Genomic DNA, 24976 nt, shown 5'->3' on the forward strand with positions numbered 1-24976 from the left:
TTTCAACAACAAAAAAATCTGTGAAAGCGTTATCACTTTCTTTGTCTATTCTGTTTACAAGGAATTTTCTTTGGAGATCTCTGAAGCACTATCCATTGTTTAGTTATTTCTTCCTGATTTTGGATTCAGATCCATAGATTTTAGATGTATTTCTCTACAAACAATAGAGGAGGCAAAGTGGAAACTAGACATGTCGTGACAAAGGGTTTCACATTGCTACCACAGTTTCACATTGCTCTTATTTCAGTGATGACCTCAGACTCCCTCGAAATATAAAAGACTATCAAACTCAGCGGGTGGACTCTATGTGGATTGAGACCTCGGAGGACCCGAAGGGCACGGTGATCCGGGTGGCCACGGAGGGCATGGATAAGGAAATCCTGGCTACGACAATCGATGGATGTGTATCTGCAATTTCATGTAATAATAATATCAGCAAAGGATTGCAACATGCGTATCTTTCCATTTTTTTCTGAGGTACTTGAAGTTTTCTGTCAATAGAGTGTATGGTGTATCCAGGCATTTACACTGCAGACAAACTAATTTTTCATAGTGTGTGACATTTAAAGTTAATCAAGGAAAATGTTGCAAAGTTATCTATCCTCTCGTCATCTTAACCATTAAAGTTTAGTGGAATTTTACTATCAATCTGTAATGCCATTATACATCATTTTCTCAAAACCATTCACAACACATTTCTGGAGTAGTGCAGAAATGATTCACGTCATGTGTTATAGATCAATCTGATTAGAATCGAAAGATGCACAACATCCACGTCTCACAAACCGCCAACATATATGATGCAAGCTTGGTTGAAGGGACATAAATTTGGTTAGCATGTGCCTATTTAAGGAAATGAAATATAATGTCTAGGACAAGCAATTGTGTTTAAGAGGATGACAAGTACATCCACAGAGCAGTTAAAGAGAAAGGTTGCTTGACTGGAATTCATATGTGAATGGACATGAACTTTGTAAAATATAACTAATTTTCCTACAATGGATTCTGATATTTAGGGGATTTTCTTGGACATCAAATATGTCTCGTAATAAGAAACTGTTCCAAGGAATTTGTAATCTGATGATGCTAAGAATGTATGCAATATCGTCATTTAAAGCATGAGTACGTTTACCTTTGGCAATATTTCAGAAAATTAGATTTACTTTATCCAGTTTCTCTTTCAATGGTCTGTGTGCTCTTGCAAGGTTCAGGAGCAGAGGATATACATATGGGCACTCACCATTGGCTACCACCATTGTCCGGTTAATACACAGTTTTTGTATTACCACTTATTTCATAACTGTTGTTGTCATAACACTCTCCATATAACGTTGGCTATTTAATACTCTTTATTACCGCTCGATAGTCATATGAATGTTGTAGTTAATGCTCTTCCTTTCTGAGGCATGCACAGCCAGTAGACCGCTGCGAGTTAAGTCATCAATGCAGTAAAATATAGATTTTGATGAGGACAGTGATGATATTCGATCCAGAACACAAATGCATCCTTGAAATTGATTAGTTGGATTAGAGCGGGGTCATCTAGGCTCAGCCATTGGGTGCATTGTCGTGGAAGAAAAAAAAATGGCATAGATTTAGATTTGTGAGAATTTGCAACTCACTGAGGTGCTAATCTCATGACTTTTCCACAAATAATTGTTCCATGAGATAAATTTGTAATTGAAGATTTGAAGAGTGAAGTTCCAAAGATATTGGGGCACACTTCTCCTTCTATTGGTGTCTGAAATTCTTGCGGTGAAATAAGGGTCAAATTACATTGTGGAAAGGGCTATTGGAGGCTAAATTGAGGGTGTATAGTCCACAAAAATTGCTGAATGAAAGCCTGAGAAGAATAATTAAGTGTGTGAAGATTCTCCTTGGCTTAGAGGGTGCAATTCTCTAAGAAATAACCACGATTCATTGCAGAGGTTTTAAAAAGGAAGGGGGCACTTACAGGCTATAGCTGTCCCTAATTAATAACAGCCAGTTAGAGGGGTCCCTTTAGCGCAAAAAGAGGAGCACTTTGAAGAAGCAACACGGTGTCACCAATATATTAATTGAGGTTTCTATAATTTATATATTAGCTGGGATTGTTGTTGCATATTCTTCTTCACAAAGATATGTATGCTTAAGAAGACAATTGCAAGCTGTTGTATAATCCAATTGTAATGATATTGTATTGTGAGTGGGTGTTGATTCTTGGTTCATAGTTGTGATCAGTGTTTGAAGTGTAAGTTTGATTTGTTGAGAAAAATGGCTAAAATTGATGATGCATTAGAGTTGTTGAATAGCCTCATTTGTTCCATTGTTCATGACATGGTAAAAATTTTCTAAAATGGTCTCTCTAATATTCGTACTTGTCTACAAAATGCACAAGAGAAGATTGAATTTTTGAAGGTTGAATCTCAGCTATAGCAAGCAAAATTACAACAATGGACTCGTCATTCTAAACCTGTTTCTATTCAAAGCAATGAAACCGACTCCCATAAACAGCAAGTCAATATTGTTGAAGTTCATTCAGATCTAGTGCCAAATAAAACAACAGTTGTACACACAGATGCAAAAATTTAGTTTGCACTTCCCAAGCCCATCATCAGACCTTGGGAAGAGCTTGTCCACAACAAGAATAGAACTAGTCTTGGATATGACAAGGACGTTTCCTTTCACATTCCAGACTACTCAAAGCCCATTCAATTTCAAAATGCTAGATTTTTTCACGACGGTTCATCTTCACATGCTCCTCATGACAGTTCACCTTCAACTGTTTTAGATTCTGGTTCTCTTCCACAGCAACCACAACAAATTTTGAAATGCCAACACTATGACCGAGTTGGCCATCTGAAATATCATTGTTTTGATCTTCATCCATGTAAGCACTGTCATAAAACTAGTCATTCTTCAAACAGATGCTTCAGTAAAGAACCTCCTACAAGAACAAAGATTCATCTTGGATGGATCACTTCTTGGCAATGGGCATCAACAACCAAGAAGATATTTCAGTCACATGTCAGAACTTATTCAAGAGTATTGAACAATCTTGCAGTTGAGTTTTCTCCATCATCTCACCTTGTATCTGATTGGGGGGATATTATGGTCATCTATAGGCTTCAAAGCCACATCAAGTGAGCCTGAGCCACAACCTATCACACTAGTTTCAGAGTGGTAGCCAGAGACAAATATGCCCTTGAGCATGCCTTTAGTTGGTAATTCAGAACACTTCCTCTAGTAGAAGACTTCAACTTCTTGCCAGTTTCGGAAGAGTTGCAGAAATAGAATTGGGGACACTTCCTCTAGCAGACGACTTCAACTTCTTTCCAGTTTTGGAAGAGTTCTGGGAATTGCATTAAGCATTCCAGAGTTTTTGGTCATCCTTAAACCATCACAGGTTGAGACTTCCTTTTTCAGGTCGAAGTTTTCCCTTTTATGTGGGGTGAGACCTCCCTTTCATGGGTGAAGGTTTCCCTCTTCAAAACAATAGGATCACTTCCTCTAGCAGAAGACTGCATCTTCTTGCCAATTTAGGAAGAGTTTTAGGAAATGCACTAAGCATTCCAGTGTTGGTGGTCATCCTTAAACCACTGCCCTTTATACCAAAATTTTAGAGAGCACATTTAGCCTAGTGCTTCCATGCATCTTTTGCATGTTTTGTATTATAGCTCTCTTCTTGGACTCATACATAACCCTTTAGATTTAGGGGGGGGGGGGGATGTTGGACACCTAATCCTCTATGGGTTAGTGTGGAAGCTGAATAGACTAAGGAAGTCCAAGAGACCTTGGGATGTGGAACCCAACGGTCACACAATGTACTATAAATGTATATCATTTGTTAATAAAAAATGTACTCTCATGTTTTATCTTTCATATGCTTTCCGCCATGTGTGTGTTTAACAAGATCTATCCATGGTTCGCAGACCATGGGATTGTATAAAAATGAGCTAAGTAAGTAAGCTCTAAGAAGTTAAGAGTTAGTAGCAAAGTAGAGTGGAGAAGTCTAAGTGCTTTTAGTTCTTAGTGTAGGTAGAGGCTCTGCAGCTAAGTGTGCAGAGGCCTAGGGTAGAAGTCTATAGATGAGTGCACGAACCCCCGCAGTTGTGTGCACAATGTGGATAGAGTCTATATTAAACTGGAGATATTAATAAAGAGAAGTATTATGCAATTACTGTGTACTTAGTCTCTATTAATGCATCTGATTATATCACATTACGACCTGGATTTATATTACAATGTTTATTTGATGCGTGAATGTATGTGATTATATATGTTAATTGAACGCAAGTAATAATATCATTTTACATGATGATAACTGTAACTGATTGGTAGAATAAGTAAAACACTTGAGATAACTTGGGAACCTACACAATACATCATTATAGGAGCGTGAAAGTACCTGAACCACTGGTTAGGGCTACGTGAAGATCAATTGTACACCTTCATGAAGGTACTACAGGGAAGGATAGAGGGTAGATCGATAAGCCCTAGGGCATAGCAACCTATGAAAAAGTAGGGGAAGGGGGTATAAATCGACATCACAACCATCTCAGGGTGTGGAAACTTGGTTCCACCATCCCCCCATACTACTTCAGGGGAGACTTTAGTCTGCGCTCTGCGGGCTGATGCCGAAAGGGCTAGTAGTGTAGGGATTTGTTCGGTTGACTAACACTAAACCTGGGTCAAGGCCCACAAAGCTAAGAAATGGTTCCATTGCCGAGACCAGGAATCTGCATGAGAGATATGTGATGTTGTATCATTGGAATCCAACTAAGAAAGAGATTGAATGATGGTTGGATAGGAATATCCACGAATTCACGGTGCAGGAGAACATAAATCCATGGCTAATGAAGGAACAGTGGCTAGAGAGGTACCTGTATACTGAAATCCATGAGATATTTTTATGTTCCTTTCCAGTTGAGTTATACGAGTGGATAGCGAAGCTAGTGGATAGCCAAGGAAGGTGGAGGCTTTACGGTCCTATTATCTGGACCTCGGAGTTAGTGTAGAGGCTGGAAGTCTCTGAGGATAAGATCACCCATGCTATCGATCATTGGCTCAATCATATCATAGGAGGGTTTGTGGCTGAATTCGTGGTCAATGCCTCAGTCAATTACAGTGAGGTGGAGCTGCGCTTTTCAAAGGTCTGTGAGGTAAGTACTTGAAGTCTTTAAATACTTGGATTAAGATGTTATTATGTGAAAATAAGGTTATGAATCTACCTTGATGTTTGGAGCTATGCGAAGTGGGAAGACTTACATGAACGAAGTAATAAAGGGTCCTGAATATAGCCCACTGATTTCACCTCATTTGAGTGACGAGGAGGGAGTAGTGCAGGCTTCTCCATGAAGTGCAGTTCAGTTGATAAAACAAGGGTTCTTATGACTACCACCTCTACCTACACCACCTCCACCTTCAACACTGTCACCTGCAACTTTTCCCACACCACCATCACCTCCACCACAGTTCAACATGGCGAATTCAGTGAAGCTTCCATTGTTTAAGGGCTTGGAAAATGAGGACCCGAACCAGTTTTGGTTCATCGTAAAAGCTATATGGGAATATCAGGGTGTCGCAAATGATCACATGAAGAAGGCGATGTTGGTTAGTGCTTTGCAGGATCACGTGCTAACTTGGTACATCAAGTACTCTAATGATAACCCAAACATTGTGTTGGCAGAGATCCAGACCATGTTGAATAAAGAGTTTAGTAGGCCTAAATCCGAAGCGCAGTGAATTTTGGGGTTCAAGGAAATTGTGATGAAACTAGGTGAGACACCTTGGGAGTTGGATTAGAGGATAAATTGTACAATCCATGAATCCAACATGAATTTAATGGATGGGCAGCACCGTGAATGGTTCATGGCTTTTCTCCTACCTCACCTAAGGTTTGCGCTGTCACAACAGAAGATTGCGACTCAGGCAAAGGCCTTGGAGATTGCAATAAGATTGCATGAAACACTGATGCAAGATCTGAGTCTGGGGGTTTAGTAGATCCATGCACAGTTGTAAAATATTTACCTAGAAATGTAAAGTTTGAAGCAGGAAAAAAGAATTTAGCTAGAGGCATGTGAAGAGATATGGTGCCTGAAATGTAAAGGTCAGGAGCATGAAAAAGACCACTGCTCGGTATTTTCAAACTATATTGCAGGAGGAGGACTGATTCCATTGAGGCTGGAAGCCCAAGCAGGGCCAAGTTTGGGGCCCGCGTTGTGGTGTGCTATGTGTCAAGTAGTATGGAAACATACGACTGATAATTATCATTTGTTGCAGAAGTTTGTACAAACACCGCAACAACTATTATGTAACTTCTGTAGGTCGGTAGGGTATGATGAGCGCACTTGCCGAAGTTATGAATTGATGATGGATAGAACACCCGCCTATAGAGTTCAGCAAGAAATGTGGCCTCCTAACTTGCGTGCTGGGATGCCGCAGATAGGATTTTAGGGGTGGAGACGAGGCTGAGGAAAAGGAGGAACTCGCAGAGGTTGGGGACAGCTGATCTATTACAATTGTGGAGGACCAAGACACTATGCCCGCAAATGCACTAACCCAACGCATCCATCGTGCAAATATTGTACTCAGTTTGATCATGAGACTGAGGACTATTCTACACTGATAACAAGGATATGTGACAAAGGGGTGCTACCTCCGCAGCTGACTTGGAACCTGTAGATAATGAGCGTTGAGCCTCGCGGAGAAGATCAGAATGTGAATATAGTGCTCCGAAGTGGAATTGCAATAGGTGACAATAAGGGGAAACAACCTGAAGACAACATGTGGGTTCACAAAGATCCAAATAAGGAGGATGAATTTTATTTGGAGTGCGCACGCGAGATGTTCATGGAAGTAAAGGAGAGTTTCGCTGAGGCCTCTACCTCAGGAATTCAGGATAAACCTATTAAGGAAATGGACCCTTCTATGCTTACGACCTTTCTAGAGATCTGCATGAAGCTACTACATGATAGCAAGGTTGTGAAGGGGTTACAGGAACTTATAAATAGATGTGCCGGAAACACTCCAGGTGAACTGCGTGTGGTATGGAAGATTGGTAAGCATAAGGCAAGGATAGGACGTGAGATGAGACTCACCGTGTAGATAGGGGAATATGAAGTGGATCAAGTTATATTGGATCTGGGGTCAAATGCAAATGTTTTGTCAATGTAGAATTGGGAGAGGATGGGGAGACCTACACTGCAGTGGTCTCCGATTCAGCTAAGGATGGAAAATCAAAAAAAGATCATCCTCATGGGACGGTTGGAGGGAGTAACTATAGATATTGAAGGCACAAGCACATTGGCTGATTTTGAAGTAATATAAATTGTGGATGACAACAACCCCTACCCTGCGCTCCTTGGCATTGATTAGCTTATTGGCATGAATGGGGTAATCAAACTAAAGAAGAAAAAGATGATATTTGAAAATAAATCACTTCACGTAATAGTACCCCTAGATCCTAAGGAAGGATTGCGCTATATTGAACTAGTTCACGATTACGAAAGCCATGACAATTTGAACTTCATATATAAGATAACAGCGTGAGACCAAAATTGGGTGAATCAGATAGTGGATGGAAGAATTACATGGTATTGTGAGAATTCTTACACTCAGACTTAGACAAAGAATTAGAGCACTAGCAGAATCAGCTGCATGAAGTAACTAAGATGAGTTGTAACATGATGACCCGGTCGCTGCGTTGTGTGTCATCAGAGGTAACAAATCTACCCACTTATGATGGCTTGAATGATGTGGATGTGTTTTTGGATGCATTTGAGAGGGAAGTACCAGAGAATTAGCACTTCTAGGATTTGGACTAGGCACAGCACACTACGATAGCAAGATGATGGGGTACAAACAAGGGTAGTTTTGATGATTCGCATGAGTATAGGAGGATGATGAGAACATGCTTTGGGAAGCCAAAGGTATGAGTGATGGACAAGTATGATTGGAAGGATGATTCAAATGAACACTTGGCCAAATGGGCTAAGGCCTATGGAGTGAAGCCCCAATCTGAATGGGTGCACTTGTTTTGTCACACCCTGGATGTCATCCCGATGAACTGGTACTTGGAGACAGAGCTCCGCCATGGCACAGGAGAATGGGATATTTTTCACGAAGGGTTCATAATTATGTTCAGCTTCAAAGATGGTTTTGACTGTATTAACGAAGCGCTATAAGAAGTTAAAGTAGTGATATTTAAGATACCGCAGGATCCTTTGGATCTGATTCAACTCGATTAGACTACTCAACTAAGCCATGAACTGGAGTGATATAACGTGACTATTGAAGAAGAAGACAAGGACCCCCAAAATATTGATATCCCTGAAACCAAGGGTCATTGTGAGGTCAAGGGACTGCCGATCGAGAATCCTTATATAACCACACTACTGAAATCTAAATAGATAAATATTGTCATGGAGGCGGAGCCTAAATTTGCAAAGATAGGAGATTACTGGGATGACATGATGGTAGATAAGGTCACCGAATTGCTCCATGAATACCAGGATTTGTTCCCTACCAAGTTTACGGAGTTGAAGGGGATAATAGGAGACCAGGGCATTATGAAGATCACATTAAAACTTGACGCGAAGCAGTCAAGCAAAGACCTTAACATCTCAACCGGAAGTATAAGGAGAAGGTCCACTTAGAGTTAGATGAGATGCTCACGGCAGGCATCATTGAGCCCATAGAATAATCTGATTGGGTGAGCCTAATGGTGGTATAGGAAAAGAAGCAGAAGGATGAAATAAGGATATGCGTAGATATCAGGAAGTTGAATGACGCTTGCGTGCATGATCCTTTCCTGACTCTGTTCACTGATGAGGTATTGGATAATGTAGGTGGCCAGGAAGCGTACTCCTTCACTGATAGGTTCTCTAGGTACCATCAGATCAAAATTGCGTCTGAAGATAGAATCAAGACAATCGTCGCAACTAAATGGGGATGTTCTCAGTACACTGTAATGCCTTTCAGATTAAATAATGTGCCTGCGAATTTTTCATGTGTAGTCATTACTTCATTCATAAGTTTATGGAGGTGTACTCTGAGGACTAGACTGTGTTCGGGTTGGTAAAACACAATGTGGAAAGTTTGTGCTTAATGCTAGATACTTGTCGAAGGTACCAGATTGCGCTCAATCTGAAGAAATGTTTGTTTTGTGTCCCTTTGGGGACTCTGCTGGGTCATGTGGTATGCAGACAGGGTTTGATGGAAGAACCTGCAAATATCACAATGATAATTAACCTAGAGGTGCCAAGGAGTGGGAAATAGATGCGCTCAACATTGGGACATACCTAGTACTATAGGAAGTTTATCAAGGGCTATGCCCAGATCACCGCGCCTATGGAGAAGTTGTTGATAAAGGATGTCACGTTCTATTGGGATGAGGACTGTCAGAAAATCTTGGATGTGCTGAAAGAAAAAATGGTCACCCACGCCAATTTTAGCCTTCTCGAATAGGAAGAAGGAGTTTCATGTAAATGTAGACGCGTCATGTATAGCACTGGGAGCAGTACTAACACAAGCTGGTGAAGGAGAATTGGACCATCCTTTAGCATTTGCAAGTAGGAGGTTATCCAACGCTGAGAAGAACTATTCCACCACCGAGGGTGAAGGACTAGCCGTGGTATACACGCTCTAGAAGTTTAGACACTATTTGTTGGGTGGACATTTTAAGACGTATACAGATCATTCTGTGTTGAAAGAACTGGTCAATAAGCCTGTTTTGGGGGGAGAATATGCAGGTGGTTGTTATTATTCCAGGAGTATGATTTTGAAGTTATTTTGAAGCCTGGATGACTGAACGCAAGACCAGCCCATTTATTGCGTATCGAAATGGGAGAAGAACCCACTACTTTGGAGGAAGGATTGTCTGACACCCAAATCTTTGCAGTGCGCATCACAGATGGTCACTTTGAAGACATCATACACTTCCTAACGATAGGAACTGCCCTAGAAGACTACACCACCCCATAGAAAAAGGAGTTAGTGGTGCACGTGGTAGACTTTTATGTCATTGTCGAACATCTGTACAAAATGGGGTCTGATGAAGTATTGCGACGATATGTATCGGAGTTTGAAAGAAGTAGTATCCTTGTAGATGCTCATGGGGGTTCCACGGGAGGGAATTACGTAGGAAGGGTGACCGCGCAGAAGATTCTACGCATAGGGTTGTGGTGGCCAACCCTCCATAAGGATTCAAAAGCCTACTGCAAGGTGTGCGACGTGTTTCAAAGGACTGACAGGCCATCGCGGAGAGATGAACTGTCTCTGAACCCACATATGACATTACAACCTTCTGAGAAATGGACAATAGATTTTGTGAGACCCATTCATCCTCAAGGGAAGAAGACAAGTGTGTGGTACATCATCACCACGACTAAGTATTTGACTTGATGGGTAGAGGCACAGCCTGTGAAGGACTGCATAGGCGCAACCACTGTGAAGTTTCTCTATGAGTATGTACTTATGCGATTTTGGTGTCCAAAGATTTTGATGAGTGATCGCGGTATGCACTTTCTAAATGAAACTATCAGCACGCTCACGGCTGAAGTTTCAGGTATATCACCAGAAAATCATGCCTTATCACCCATAGGCTAATGGGACGATGGAAGAATTCAATAAGGTACTGGAGAATGTGCTGACAAGGTTTGAAACACTCAACAAAATGATTGGGACCTACGCATACCTGTAGTACTATGGGCTTATTGAAAAACGTGCAAAACATTGACTGGACAGACACCCTTTAGGCTTGTATATGGTGTTCAAGTAGTGATGCCCATGGAATACATTGTGCCTAGTCTACACATCGTGGCACTCACAAGTATGATGGATCACGGAGCCCTGGAAGAGAGGCTCTTGTAGATTGTTGAGCTTGAGGAAGAAAGGTTTCTGGCTGGATTACCAACAGGTCCAAAAGCAAGGCGAAAAATCATGGCATGATCGACACATTAAACTGCACACCTTTAAGGTAAATGATCTGGTTTTGTTACATGACAGGAAGTTTGATAAATTTCCAGGGAAATTCAGGATGCACTAGCTAGGGCCCTATGTCATTAAGGAGATTACTAACGGTGGAGTAGTTTAGTTGGTTAAATTGAATGGAGATCCCATCCTAGGAAATGTGAATGGCAACTGATTGAAGCCATACACCAGTGATCTAACCAGGTGACTATATGAAGGTAGCATAGTCTTAGCACTCCCGACAGCTAAAAGGAGTAGCTAGACTATAAACTACACTGCCCGAGTTGGGACACTACGTGATTGGGGGATTTCATGGAACGAGGAGATGTCATGGGGTTTGCAACAACACAGAGAGAGCTACGCTACCCAGGAAAAAACCTCACAGGTTGGCTCGAAAGTGACCATTAAATTCAATGTTCATGATTTGACGATGAGAACACGGCCAAATGGAGTAGACGAGTGAGATTTAAGATGAAATATATGGGTAAGATCCTTGAAAATCTACCCCCAACTTGGCATTAATGAACCGAATTTGGGGGGAATGGTTGGATTTGGATTCAAAATGACCTATCAATTTCATGTGGCTTCCCAATGAAAAGCACTTGGCATTTTGAGCTTTGAGTTGGTGAGCTCTCAGACATGCATGAACCGTGCATTTTTCAAAGAATTTCTTGACTGCCTAGCGTTTGATCAATTTCCAGAGCCTAACCGCAATTTCATCCGTGACATCATCCCAGGATTAGAAGCTATGGACGCTGAAGCAGTGACATCCGAGGGGGCTGTGCCGGAAGTTGTTATGGAGGTAGAGGGAGCTGCTCGAGAGGTTGCAGAGGTACTAGTTGAAGTCCCAAAGTCACCATGGATGCCTATACCAAAGCCTACCCTGACCAAGTAGAGTGTGAAGGATAAGAAAGGCAAGTAGACTGTGACATCGGTGTGTGTGTCACCTAAAATAAACCCACAAAAAGACAAGCCCACCACACAGGAAAAGGGAAAAACTATTAACTTGGAACTAGAGGAGGAAGAGATTGAGGACATCCTAATGGATGATGAGGATATGGGGGTGGAAGTGGAGGATGTTGAAGTCGAGGGTTCTGACCCTATTACTAAGTTGCTCGAATACATACCTCCATGCAAGGGCAAGACCAAGGTACCAAAGGACATTGCCGAAAGCAAGGTCGCCTTGCACATTCCTATGATGTGGGACGAGATTGTCTTTAAAGGACCGTGCTTGGGGCGGGTTCCGCTATTGAAATTGGAAGACTGGGACTTAGCTTAAACTGAGAAGTTCCCTCACTTGGTGACATAACAACTGTTAGAAAAATATATATTACAGAGCAATGGAATGCATAAAATATTGCAGAAATATAAACACAGAAAACACATAAAATAAGAGAGACACAGATATACATGGTTCACCCAGTTGGGGCTACGTCCACAGAGAAACAACCATTCCTTCTTTTTATAATATCCAGCAAACTGAAGAAATACAACCTACAAAATATCCATTGTAATTCCCTCTTCACTCTCAATCTCCTCTCTCTTCCTCACTCAGAATACAGATCTACATAGATGCAATACAATTCCCTCATATATAGTGATGGGTTGCCTTCTAGGGCAAAAACCCTAAACTAAACATAACTTCTACCATCAGATCATCCGCTTAATGAATGACCCAGATTGACTAGAAATTACTAGACTTTTACAAGGCAATTTTACATCTATTTTTAGCTTCGGGGTGCTACCCCTAAACCCCCTCCGGGGGACGGCTTGCCCTCGAACCCCCCAGCTGGGGGGGGGATTAGCCTCCCCCAGACCCCCGTAAGGGGGACAAGTCCCCCCCACACCACCCCCCCCGCATGGAGGTGTGTACAATCTTCCTGGGGTATACATCCAGTTGAAACCTTTGAATACATAAGATAATCAGGCTCCACACCCAACAATCTCCCACTTAGATACTGATTATAGCAACTCCACCGCTACTTCATTTGCTAGAGAATGACTCCACTTTGGACCTAGTTGTTTCTCATCTTCTTCATCATACTTGAAGATGAATTGAAACTGAGCAGATTCTTAGTTTCTCCATGGTTACAACTTTTGTTAGTATATCTGCAGGATTCTGGCTAGTGTGTATCTTTTCCAGCTTCAACTATTCATATTCCAATGTTGACCGTATGAAATGGTACTTGAGTTGTAAATGTTTAGTCTTGGAATGAAATGCAGAGTTCTTTGAAAGATGTCTAGCACTCTGGCTGTCACTGTATAACCTGCCCAACTCTTGCTTCTTACCCAATTCATCCAGAAACCTTTGTAACCAAATCATTTCTTTACTAGACTCTGTAGCAGCAACACACTCTACTTATGTTGTTGAAAGTGCAACAACACTTTTGATTTTTGAAACCCAACTGACAACTGTTCCACCTACAGTAAATACATATCTTGTAGTGCTCCTCCTGTTATTTCTGTCACCTGCCATATCTGCATCAACATATCCCTATAGAGCAATGTTTGAACCACCAAAGCATAATTCTTGATTTGTGGTACCTCTCAAAAACCTGAGAATCCACTTCACTGCCATCTAATGTTATTTTCTTGGACTAGTCATGTGCCTACTTACAACTCCCACTGCATGTGAAATATCAGGCCTGTGTAGACCATTGCATACATTAAGCTTCCAACTGCTGATGCATATGGAACTTTAGACATATGAGCCATTTGTTCCTGAGTCTTGGGACATGCCTCCTTAATTTGAAATGGCTAGCCAAAGGTATACTAACTGGTTTTTCATTCTGCATATTAAACCTTTTCAACACCTTTTCTATGTACTCACTTTGAGACAATGTTAATTTACGGTTCTCCCTGTCTTTAGTTATTCTCATACCAAGGATTTGTTTTGCAGCACCCAAATCTTTCATTGCAAATGAGTTTGCTAATTTCCTTTTGAGCACATTTATTTCCTGCATGTTAGAACTTGCAACAAGCATGTCATCTACATATAATAACAATATAATGTAGCTGCCATAATTTTGCCTTTGGAGATAAACACAATGATCAGAGTGACATCTATTATAACCTTGTTCAAACATAAACCTGTCAAATTTTAGATACCACTGCCTTGGAGCCTGTTTTAAACCATACAAACTCTTCTTCAACCTGCACACTAGTTTCTCCTTCCCTTTTACCTCATATTCTTGTGGCTGCTACATATATATCTCTTCCTCCAAATCCCCATGGAGAAAGGTTGTCTTTACATCTAACTGCTCAAGATGCAAATCTTCAACTACTACTAGACTTAAAATATTTATGATTGAATTCATTTTAACAATAGGATAAAATATTTCATCAAAATCAATACCTTTCTTCTGTGCAAACCCCTTCACCACAAGTCTAACTTTGTACCTTTTTCTACCTCCATCTTCTTCCTTCAACTTGTAAACCCATTTATTCTGCAATGTAGTTTTACCTATAGGCAACCTGACTAAGTCCCAATTCTGGTTATGTGCTAAGGAGTCCATCTCTTCTTTCATGGCTTGCTCCCACTTCTTCCTAGTTTCTACCTGCACTACTTCTTCATAACATTCTGGTTCACTAGAATTAGTCAATAATACATAATATAATGAAGGAGAGTATCGTTCAGGCGATCTACTTATCCTAGTAAATCTTCTAACACCACTTTCAGGTGTTTGAGGTGCTTGTTGCTGTTGTAGTTGTTGTTCTAGCTGTTGATCATTATGATTTTCAGGCACCATCACTTTTCCTGTGATATTGTCAAGCACTGTGTATTCTCTATTTTCTTTTTCATGTTTCTTATGCTGCAGTTGATCCTTATACAAAACCTTTTCATTGAATATGACATATCTACTCCTAATTATTTTGTGTATTTCATAATCATAAAAGTGATAACCAAAACCATTAACACCATATCCAATAAAGGTACATTTCTTTGATTTTGCCTCGAGCTTTGTTCTATTTTATTTATTAATGTGGACAAAGGCTTCACAACGAAAAGTCTTTAAAAATAGAGTAGTTTACCTTTTTACCTGTCCATGCCTCCTTTGGAATACCACCATCCAAGGAACTTGAAGGCCCTTTGTTTATTAGATAAACAACAATATCTACAACAACTACCCAAAATTGTAAAGGCAATCTCGCATGCAATCTCATGCACCTTTCACACTCCATGATTGTCCTCTTCATCCTTTCTGACACACCATTTTCTTGTGGTGTTCCTGGAACTGTCTTCTCTCTACGAATTCCATTCTTAGAACAGTACCTATCAAACTCTTTGCTATGATATTCACCTCCATTGTCTGATCTGAGACACTTCAACCTTTTTCCTGTCTCATTTTCAACCAAAGCTTTCCATTTCTTGAATGTATCAAATACATCAGATTTATTTCAAATACAATAAATCCATGTTTTTCTGGTTGCATCATCAATAAAAGTAACATAATAACGAGAGCCACCAAGAGATGATACCTGAGCAGGTCCCCATACATCTGTATGCACAAGCTCTAAATTTTCAATCTTGTTTTCTTTCCCAACTCTAAGGAATCTGACTCTCTTCTACTTTCCATAAACACAATTCTCACAGAATTTTAAACCGACATGCTTCAAACCTGGCAATAAATTTCTTGAGTGAAGAATCTGCATCCCCTTCTCACTCATGTGCTTGAGCCTATGATGCCACAATCTCGTATCTTCTCCTGTAGAGGTTAAAGCACTAACAAAAATAGAAATACCATTGCATAAATACAATGTACCAACCTTTCCTCCTTTCGCTATTACCAGGGATCCTTTAGTGACCTTCTAGGTTCAATTTGTGGAAGTAGTTACACAACCTTCACCTCCAAACTGCCTTGTTGAAATCAGATTTTTCTTCAGATCTAGAACATGCCTTACCTCCATCAATAGCCATTGATTTCCATTCTGTTGTTTATGAAAACTGTACCCATTCCAACGATTTTATAGGGTTTATCATCACCAAATTGAACTTGTCCAAAATATCCTTGAACATAATCATGAAAATGTTTCTTATCAGGTGTGGCATGGAATGAGGCCCCTAAATCTACCACCCAAGCATCAATAATATTTTCTAATGAAAGTGTTAGCTACCTATACCAATAGGTTTCATTTTTCATGATTGGCAGGGGAAGTGCCAAATATGCTCTACTTTGGTGATGCAAAGATCTCATATTTTTGTGGAAAACACCTATCTACAGTTGTTTGATACTGTCCTACTTCTAAATGGGTGATCCAACAGTCTAAACTGGGTCATGCCATATTTCAATTTTTGTTGTAGATTAGAGAAAGAAATCTGTCCAAACTGTTCAATCTTGGCAGATTAGTAGTTAGGTAGAGAATGAAGGTTCCCAACTGCTTAATCTGGGGCGTTGGAAGTAATAAGGCTAGCCCTAGATAGAAAATCAAAAGAAAATGCAAAAAGAAAAAGAAAGAGAGCAATTGAGGGTTTTCCAGTCTAAGTGCACCCTCCTTGAAGTAACAAAAAATGCTAGGCAATAGAATGGGTAGGTAGATGAGATTGTAGAAGCATGATTTCTTTCATATCACTGGCCTAAGCAAAGGAAACACATGGTGGCCAGTGCAGATCTTCCTATTCAGCAATTTTGTAGCAACAAAGTGAAGCATGTCTAACTTCCCAATCATTCCCTGTCAAACTTCTTTCTAACATCCCACTATCACCTTGGTTCATGACAGAAATCAAACTTATTTGTTGATTCTTGTTATATAGAAGAGCCACATTTCTTGTGTAAAAATCTTTTCATTTTGATCTACTCTCATAACTAAGTTTGTTCCCAAAAAAACTTAGTGTTTGCTTCCTCTCTTCCATATCTCCCATCCGATACTAACTACTAACTCTATCATTACTTAACTCCCTATGTTCCCCTTTTCCCTATTAATATATTGCTTTCAAAAGGATAAAAAACCCAAAAATATGTATATTCCCCCCTAGGCAATATAGCCTTAAGTCCCAAAGGGTCGGAGCACAAAGAAGTTTAGCGCTAAGGCAAAAGCGTGCTAAATGGTCTATTTCGGGATTAAATGAACATCTGGTTGATTTAACAGCCCAAGCGCATTTCACCAAAAAATACATGAAAACCCATTTGTTCTAAAAACATTGCAAAACCTGCAAATCTGCCGTTGTCCTAAGTTTTGTTCCTGCCGTGCCTTTCTAGAAATATCATTTGTTTATTCTTCGGGCCCCGCCGTATTGTCTGATCACGTCTGCTCCCCGTCGACCGTCGGATCTAGGCCCTCCCATCCGACGGTCCTCTGTAATATCGGGCTGCCTCCGGTGGCGGTACTTTAGCGCCCGAAAATGTCAGAATGATGACGTAGGACGCTGGACACGTGTCACAATTTAATTGCATCGGGCGGCCTCCTGCCAAAATCGCGCCCGTACGTTAAGCGGTCTGAAAATATCGCTTATTGCCTTCTGTTTACCGCCCGCCAAGTCGCCTTTACATCACCTCCACTTCATTGCCTAGTCAGCACCACATCAGCGCCCGACCCGCCATCGCTCCGAGCTAACTGCCACGTCCCCTGTCCACGTGGACCCCTCACAGACCGCCACATCATCATTTCGTACCATGACCCCACCTATGACGTCATGCTGACATCATCCGACAAAAGCGCGCCAAAGGCCAAATTTTCTATATTTTCGCCCAAAATCACGTTTTTTCGTGCTTTTTGTAAAAAAGTCTGTTGTACCTCCTGCATGAAATTTCACAACGTTCTCGCCGCCAACCTGCAGAAACTGATTCAAAGCTGTGGCCGCCCAAAATTCAGCTTGGATAAGCCACCACCCATCGCACCGTGACCAGGTATTTACCAATCCTTCCTGCACTTGGTTCAGTTTGTTCTTCACTGTAAAAAATGCCCAGAACTGTCATTTTCCCCTGAAACTCAAGCTTCCTTGTCCTGCAAGTGACTCAATTTCTCCCAAGAGTGACCAATTGTGCCCCTTTTATGCCAGAACTGCCCTGTTTTCGCTGGAAATCCTTTTTACCTAAATTCGCCGCGTAAAGTTGCATTTGCCTACATTCCTAAGTGAAATTATGCTTGAAGAGCACCAAACAGATGGAGACACTAGTAGCTCTAAACATTCCACCTTTAAATTCCCCACACACAGAGCTAGAATGGCTGCCCATGGCTGATAGAGACTACCAGATGGCAGAGGCAATCCCAGATTAGAGCAGATACCATATTCATTTAATCAATGAGCTAAAATCCAAACATCTCAATGGAATTGATATTCTAGGGATTTGGGACTCCTATTTGCCCATTTTCAATCTTCCTCAAGTCAATATCCTACCAGATTTAATCCATCGATGCAGTGCCAACTACGATCCATGTCAGAGAGCTGTCCTCAGTCCCTCAGGCTCAGTCTTGTTCTATGTCACCCCTGAGGCTATAAATCAAATGTTGCACTTTCATACTACAAAGCCATCGACTCCTCTATCCATGATGCACTTGATAGACCAAGGAAGCAATTTGTCCACTGCCCAAATCATAAAGATTAATCAACTATTCATTCAATCAAGCTCTCAAACTGTGAGGACTCCTCATATTGGAAATGTATATCTCAATGATTTGGGCAGGATTCTTGTGGATATGATCAGTTATATCCTGGGTTACAGGTCAACTGAGCATATTGATGAAACCATTCTGGCTATGATGTATGTCTTCTCCCCTGGAAAGCCTCCTTCGGTTCACTATGATTATGCTACATTCATTGCCAACAAAATTCACGAGCAATTGATAAATTTAGAAAGGGAAAGGATATTTAGATACACTTCTTACATCTATCACTTGTTCCTATTTAATCAGCCTGACAGCTTCCCTATTACTCTTAAGAAGTTTGATGCCCAGGGGAACCAAAGGTCTGTGGTATTTTGGTCTTCAATCTTTCATCACACATCTTTTTCACCATATAGCTACTGTGAATTCATAGACCTTTTTATCCATCCAGCCATGTCCTTGCTATTGAGTTCTCCTCCTCCAATATTGACAGATGAGATGCAAAGAATCCTCCAGCTCTCAAAGACCTACAGCATTGGGGATTGGTACTTTTACCAACACCATACAGTGATCAGGATATATGGTTGTGAGTTAGCCCCATACAGGCTACCAAGATATGTCCCTATGAGACTTTTTGCTTTAGAATATTTCAGACAATTTGGAAATGCAGACATGATCCATTTCTAGAGAAAAAATAAAAAGGCACAACTCAAAGTCAAAACCAGCTAGGCCCATTTATTTATAACAAAAGAGAAGAGGCATGGCAAGAAGCAGATAAGATCCTAAAGTGCCTCGAGTTGCAAACCAGTTTCCTCTGGTTACCCTATGACCCCAATCACTTCATTAGTCTTAGAAGGGTCAAATATAAATTGGCTAGCTATGATCATCTCAGGTTACCACATATTGAAAAATATGCAAATCAATTAGAATGGAAAGAGGGCACCTTAGAAGAGGCAAGTTCTAAAGAGGAAATAGCACAAAAAGCAGCAAAGAAACTTGAGAAGGAAGCTGACTTGGAATATTGTGGACAGGTTTATTCTTTTCATCATACTCAACTTGGAGCAGCTACCTCATCTTCTACAGCTCCCCAGCAAGCGGCTCAAACAACTACTCAAACAGCTAGCACAGATAAGGGGAAAGAAATGGAGCAGGATCAGACACTCCCAACATTAGAACAGCAGAAAGAACAGGCAGAACAACAAGAAGAAATGGTTGAGGCCCCTGTATCCACAGAGCAGCAGGTTCAAGAAAGTGTGCCTCCAAGGCAGGAAATAGCAGTGGATACCTCGGTGCTCCAAACCCCGATGAATGAAGAGAGAGCCAGGAAGAGGGACAAATAGCAAGAAAATCCCCTTATTACATCAGCAAGTCAACAAGGGGAGAAAAGGCAAAGACTAAACCCTTTTTTTGAAGAATAGATGCCTATTGGACCATCCATGGGTATGGGCCCCCCTAGTATGGAAGCATCAGCTAGTTCCTTCCAGCAGGAACAAGAGAGACCACTTGGAGGAGAGGTCAGCTCCTCAAGCCAGCAAAGAAGGGCGGAGTCTGGAATCAAAAAACAATTTATGGATATAAAAGCTAGGAATGAGCCAGTCAGAATCCAGCTTTACAATCATTTGCTCAAGATGGCTCCCACCAATCAATAGAGGCTCATGTCAGCATATGACATTGCAGAAGGGAAGATGACTATGAGACATTTTATGCCTGCCATTCTGCAGCCACAGTCAGCTGCAGATTACATCAGAACCAACCTAGAAGTGTTTGCAAAAGACATCCACCCAATGGACCAAATAGAGCTACATAAGAAAACGGGTGAGATGGTCTACTCTACTCTTGCAGATAAAACACTTCTAGCACACAAACTGCAAAATTCTCTCCATAATACTACTGCCCAACTAGAATTGGAGAAAGCTTCTTCTCAAGCCAAAGACAACAGGATTAAGTCTTTGGAAGATATCATCATAGAGCTTGGGCATGACCCAAGTGATCCCAAAGCTGTGCAGGTGCTAATGAAGAAAAAAGATGAAGATATATCAGCTTTGAGGAAGATGGTCAAACTTCCAGCAACCCTTCACCCCCAAACAGAAGATGTTGCTCAACAGAGAAAGGATCAAGATGTAGCAGCCATGCTGCTGACATTACACAAACAATTGGTAGAAACAGAAGGACGATTGGTAGCAACAGAGGGTGCATTAGAGGCAGCCCTGAAACAAAAACAAGGAGAGCAGATACCTCAGCCCTCTCAGCTAGTAATAAATCTTAAGGAGCCTCCTCAAATTACAAGTCCTCCCCTAGTACAAACAACAGAAGCAAGTGCCTCAATTGCTGGGCCTCAAGCCACAGAAAAGGAAGCAGCAGTAGAGAAAGTCCCAGGCCTCGGTATGCGAGATATGATGAAGGACCTGCAAGCTCTTGAAACCCAAATGATTGAACTGAAGGATGCCAAAGAAAAGTTGGCCCAGCTGGACGAGTAATACGCAAATCTAAGCAGTAAGTGGCAGAAAAGACCAGGGAAGTTAGGACACTAGAAAGAAGGATAAAAGAGCTTGAAAAGGAGCTCACCATGAGCAAGGTCATAACTGAGGTCAAGAAGATCCTGTGGGATAAGATTGGCCAGTTAATCATAGATCAGTGGCAATACATAGAGACAATTCATGAGCAAATGGATCTGCTGAACAGGGCTCATGCTGAAAGTCAAAGAGCCAGAGCCTCTCTGGGAAGTATGCCTGATATTGCTACTAGGATGATCAATATCATGAATAATAGAACTGGCCTTCAATTGGAAACAATGGGTATCAGGGATAGGACTAATACAATTTTGTTAATCAAAAGGGTGCTCACCCTCAGGAACTATGTGCAGACATTAGAAAGAAAGTGCCAAGATATTCAAGTAGAGATCAATGCTTTTGCCAGCAAAATCACAGCATTGCATGGCAGAGGGCTTCCCAGCCTAGTGACCAGTGCAGGAAGACTGTTGTCCCATGAACAGTATGCTAAAAGGGTAAAAAATTATGTAGCTAATCAGTTGACAGCTACAGCAAGCAGTCCAGAAGGAGCTGGGCCACCATCAGGGCAAGAGATTTATGATAAATTAGAGAATTTATTCTTCATTGAACATGAAATTAAGCACCTTTTTGAAGTGCCCCCTAATTATTATAAGTATACAGAGGCAGATGAGACCCTAATCAAGATGCAGAGACATCAAATGCCCACTGATGAGTGGTGGACGAATATGATTAAAACTTTGCTTTAAATCAAGTCTAAATTTTGGTCTAAAAGTTTTTCACAGCAACAGGAAAACAGTTGAATGAGGTGGACAGTGGCTATGCACAGCTTGAGCATCACAGATGAGCTGTCCGAATACAGCAGTGCCCTGACACGGTAGCATAAAGGCAAAGACAATTGAAATCGCCGCAAAGGAGCTCAGATGGCCCATAAACCCAAAAGTCAAGAATTTCTAACAAAACAGCAAACAACTATTGTATATTTATTTAAGTAGCTTTTAATTTTGTAAGAAATATCTTAGAAAGTTGGTAAGAGCAGTTATTGTGCAATAACTCATTGTTGAGATATTTTTGTGATATTTTGTATATATGCACCCCCGCATAACTTATTGGGGGTTGTTGTTGCTCACTTGTTCAAGAGAACTCGGTTGTATATTCTCTGAAAGATATAATGCAAAGGAGCTGTTGGTTTCCAAAAAATCGGTTTGGCTTGGATGCGATGTGATGAAACTATTGACTGCTGCAGGATTCTCGTGTTATGGCATGATACAATAAGTGTTTTCTAATTGTGTTTGTGTTTCATACCTTGCATAATCTATTTGTGATGTATGGTGATTAGTCTTGGTAGAAAAGAAAAAGAATAGTTCAGGATTTGTCCACTAAGAACACCCTAAACTCAATCTTTACTACTAAATATGTTTTCTCCAGGGTTAGCTGCAACTATGGAATTCTTAAATGCTCCTATTTGCTCTAATCATATGATAAGTCTTTATTCAGTAATTCTCACTTGCTGCTGATTAGGATTTGTCTGTTATTCCCTGTTACACTGTGAAAGAACTCTTAACTGCCTTTTTCTAGTGTGATTTATATTGTTTCTTGTCTAAAAAATCAAATTTTGTATCATGAATACCCATCTGGCCCTGCAGTGAACCTCTCTTTATCACAGATATCAAATTCTATTCATTTCTGGACTCCATATGCCCAATGGATTGAACTCTCTTTGATACTTGCTTGCCCTTCTTTGAACAATAGCTGACAACCAAAATTCAAATAAAACTCTCACCTCATAACTAGCCTAAAAATCTTCAAAAAACAAAGTTAAAACTAAAAAGAGAGAGCCCTCTCTGATTACAGGTAGGCTAGAACCTGTAGTCCAAAGCTTGGTTAGTGGTTACCCCGGCCGTATTCCCTCAGGAGTCAAAGGGAACAACCTGGGTGTTAACATAAATGGCGACTCCATTGGGGAACAAAACCTAATTCCTAAACCCCTGTCTGATTCTTAATACTGTAGATAAAGCCTGAGTGACAGCCAGACAGCCTTAGAAACTGCCTCTTCTTTGCATTTGCAGGAGTATATAAAAGATGCCTCAGTCAATCTTTATTCAGTCTTAAGTTCCATACAGTTGTGTTATACTTGATCAGTCCTTTTCAAAGATTAATATTTCTTAGAAAATTCTCCCAAAGAAAATCATAGAAGCTGGCTCCTAAGAAGAAAACTCGTTATACAAGATCTAACCCGGATCCAGATCCATCACCTGAGTTCCAAAATCCAAACCTGATTTCAAGAATCCTTAAGAAACAAAAATCAGAAGAGACTTTATCAGATTCAAGTTCTGAGGCAGGATTTGAAACTAATATCCCAACCCCTGCTAAGGTTTCTTTACATCCTCATACCACCGTTCCACACTCTCCTAGTTCTTCATCCACTTCACAAGGTGTCCTTTCAAACCCTCCATTAACTGCACATACCCTTCTCGTCCCCTTTCCTCCACTTGTCCCATTCGTTCCTGTTATCCTTATTGTACCACCAAACATGGCTAATAGATATGCTCCACTACAGTTACCTGCCAATCTAGGGCCTGTGCCTCAAGATTATCAAACCAAGATATCATATTTTGATGGTATTGGCTCTTATTCAACCCTTCAACATACTAAGAAAATGCAGGATTATTTTGAAAATTATGAGATAGATGATGATGGGGTTAGAATGAAACTTTTTGTGAAAAGTCTAACTGGAGATGTAAGATCATGGTTCAGGTCACTCCCAGCAAACTCCATAGCTGACCCCGAAGCCCTGTACCAAACCTTTATCAACAGATGGGAGAAGAAAAAGGATCCCCTTCATATTTTATCTGAATACAATGCTATCAAAAGAGGTCCTCAAGAAACTTTCTGGGGCTATTGTGCTCGATTCAACAATGTGTACAATGCTATTCCCCAAAATATGAGACCCCCACCTGATCTGGCCTTATACACCTTTCCTGATGGGTTGGATTCAGATATGGCATACCAATTGAGAGAAAGAGCTCCCTGAACTTTAGCTGAGATTCAAGATATAGCAGTTAGTGTAGAAGCCAACCTGATAGCTAGGAGAAATAGGACCAGAACTGAAAGAAAGACTACCTTCAAAGAAGAACCTTCAGGCTGGGATCAGAAACTAGATGCAATAATCTCTGGTATGCACAGATTAGGTGACAGAGTAGAATCAGTTGAGAGGAAATCATCATGGGAGGCACCACAGAATAACCCTATCAGGAATCCCAATTTTAGAAGAAATAAAAATCCTAATGTTAGCAAGGCCAACCCTGAACCAGAGATTAGACCTCTGTTCCAAGAAAACTATGCTGAAGCATCCACTTCTAGTGAGCAGATAGATGATACCCACATTAATTTGATGGGCCTGAACGATGATCAGCAAGTTTTTCTGAGTCAAGAAGATCACAAGGATAATGACATCAATCAGTTCCAAACTAAATCAGGTGAATCATTTGATTTCAAACAAGGCTACGACACAACTGTTTTTGAAGTTCATAAATAGTACAAATTGAGAAGCAAAACTATAAACGTGACACAGCCTGAGAAAAGAAAGGATAGACAGCAGCCTAAGAAGGTTATTATCTAAGTATGGGGGATTTACGCAGTGCATTATATTAGATATCATTTTTGGGATTCAACTGCGTTAAGTAAGTCATTCAAACGTATGACCATTTCCATGAGAGGTAGTCGTAACTGACTAATTTCTCATGATTTTTGAATAGTTCACTTAGCACTCATTGCATCGGGTGATGCTCAGAGGGGTGAAGAAGTGGGATTAAAACTAGTGAAATGTGAAGAACGAATCACATAGCATCAATCATCACTTCCGGGGCTTGCACCCGGTAACCAGGACTTCCCAGGAGGTCACCCATCCCAGAACTCCTCTGGCTCAAGCGCGCTTAACTGTGGAGTTTTCCCCACAATCAAGCCCACTTAGCTTG

The 24976-nt window shown here is 40.8% G+C and overlaps 1 pseudogene; it reads left to right on the forward strand.

Annotated features, from left to right (window-relative positions):
* Nucleotides 1–24976, forward strand: part of LOC149195918 (CBL-interacting protein kinase 32-like) — a 123591-nt pseudogene that overhangs the window by 72616 nt on the left and 25999 nt on the right.

The sequence above is a fragment of the Pinus tabuliformis genome, chromosome 2_2, assembly GCF_031772625.1.
Source record: "Pinus tabuliformis cultivar Carrire ecotype Pingquan chromosome 2_2, CPIR1, whole genome shotgun sequence".
Taxonomy (NCBI): Eukaryota; Viridiplantae; Streptophyta; class Pinopsida; order Pinales; family Pinaceae; genus Pinus; species Pinus tabuliformis.